The 2,379-nt window shown below is 35.0% G+C and overlaps 1 pseudogene; it reads left to right on the top strand.

The window, feature by feature from the left end:
- Positions 1-1,241: 1,241 nt before the first annotated feature.
- Positions 1,242-1,917, top strand: LOC110289231 (annotated as a pseudogene).
- The last annotated feature ends 462 nt before the right edge of the window (positions 1,918-2,379 follow it).

Raw genomic sequence — 2,379 nt, 5'->3', positions numbered from 1 at the left:
CATCTGTTCCCATCTGTTGATGGAGGAACCCTCTCTGATGAAGACTGAATAACGCATTGACCCATGAATATATTCAAATATCAGAGGGAGTCATTTTACTGATACTTATTTCTTAGATAAGTAGTGTTTGATGTTACCCTACATATCCCGGATATCTAGGTTCTTGGTTACCCTAGCAATGTTATGTGTGGGTATTATCTCACAGAGCAATCCTTAAGTCAAGTCAAATCAGATATTGATTGGCTACTCCCACAAGTCCTGGGCCACCACTGCTCTATCATATTTTACAGTCAGGATATATTGTAAGTCAAAGGGGTTTTTTTGACTCATTTGGCATTTATCTTTCTCTTTTGGTGCCCTGTAGAGTACCTTCCCACAGCATAAAGACTAAATCATAGGGATGAATGTTCCATGTGGATATCAGCTCAACTTTTCCATGTTCACTGAGTTGTGTGGTTATTTTCTTTTGGCAAGGGGTGGCACTATCAGCCCATTGTCTTAGCAATAGCCTAGTTTATTTTTGAGGACTTGTGATTTCCATTAGACCTCCTTGGTCAAGAACACAATTGAATATAACTCAATACAGCTACTGGAAGCCTCATTTGATGAAAAGAATTAGCCAGTTGTGACTCCATATCCTCCAATATTAGAAGATCTTAGTGCAACCACATTCATATATTTTAGGTTCCCACTACACTAGTTTTCAAGATCATTCCTAAAATGACCCCTCAAACCCAGCTGTATTGCCCTGATATTATCTCCCATCAAAATTCCAACACAATCCTTCCCAGACCTTAAAAGGACAGTTTTCAACATATAGAAAAACAAAAAGAAAGGATAGTTAAAACAATGATGAACAATGAAAGAATTACTGGAAATCTTACCTTTTTGTGGGGATGATATTGAATCTGTAGAATGATTTTGGTAAGATGGCCATTTTTACATTGTCAATCCTATTGATCCATGAGCATGGGAAAACTTTCTTGAATCTGTAAATATCTGTTAGATCCATATGTATATTGTGTCTGTTAGCTCCAGTATTTCTGAGAGTGTGGTACTGAAGTCTCCCCCTATCAGTATGTGAGAGTCAATATGTAACTTAAGCTATAGTAGTCTCTCTCTTTTTTTTTTTTTACAAAGGAAGGTGTCCTTCTGTTTGGGGTATAAATGTTAAGAATTGAAATGTCAGGGTTCAAGCAACTGGCACAGGCTTTAGGCTATTTGAAGGGATTTACTCAAACATGGATATCAAAACAAATCACACAATTTATATCAACAACATGAATGACAAAATTACAAAATAAGAATTGAAGAGACCCCTATATGCCCTGATTTCTAAGTTTGGGTACATAGTATACTGTACCTTTAAAGACCATGAAGATGAGGGAATAGGCGTTTGTTATATTAAGGGACTGGACATGTCCAAAAATGCTTTGAGACAGTTCTAAGTGTTTCAATTTTACAGTAAACCAATGAAAATTCAGTATACTAAAACATATTCTGATATGTGTGGTACTTTTACTGACAAAAAAAAAAAAAAGGAAAGCTAAAACCATGGAACAGGCTGCAGCAGCTGCAAATACAAAGGCTGTTCAGAGACCATCAAATTCAGCTAATATCCAAGGAAATGCAGCAACCAATATCTGGACCCTGATTACCTGAAACGAAATCCTATTCCTTAACAACTTACCAGAAGAGATGAGTAAGATAATGTTATCTGTGCCATTAAACCAGTTCCCTGGTTTTAATGAAGTTAGTTTGGTACCAAGGAGGTATAACATTGCATTTGGAGCTCCAGAGATGCTCTGCAACTATTTAAGATTACCTATTCCAAGAAATAACATGTGGAAAGACAATTTGAAAGGACTTGATATTATTTATAGGGCTTTTTATCACATTTTAATCAAGTCATTTTAAAAGGTTGAAAGTGAAGGTGAAGTTTGCAGTAGACAGTCACATAATTTTTTTCTTTTGACTAACTATAAAATATGAAGCCTTAATATTGTATAATAAACTTATGTGTAAAAAAAAAGGAGAACTTGATTGTCATGTTGGTAGATTTTTACGTTGATTAGTACGTAATATCCTTTGATATCTCTTGGTTTGTGGGGGTTTGAATTGAGTATTGTTATATATTAAAATTGGTATATCAGCTTACTTCTTAGATACATTTTCTTAGAATATTTTTACCCAAAACTTTACCATAAACTCAATCTTTATGTTGTGCTATATTTCTGGGTTTTTTGATTATGGTGATTCCACCAGAGGTTCTTTTATCCCTGTGAAGAGTTTTTCTATCCTAGGTTTTTTGTTATTCCAGATGAATTTGCAGATTGCCCTACTAATTCCTTGAAGAATTGAGTTGGAATTTTGATGGGG

This window comes from Mus caroli, unplaced genomic scaffold (assembly GCF_900094665.2).
Source record: "Mus caroli unplaced genomic scaffold, CAROLI_EIJ_v1.1 scaffold_24358_1, whole genome shotgun sequence".
Taxonomy (NCBI): Eukaryota; Metazoa; Chordata; class Mammalia; order Rodentia; family Muridae; genus Mus; species Mus caroli.
This window is presented reverse-complemented; position numbering and strand designations above follow the sequence as displayed.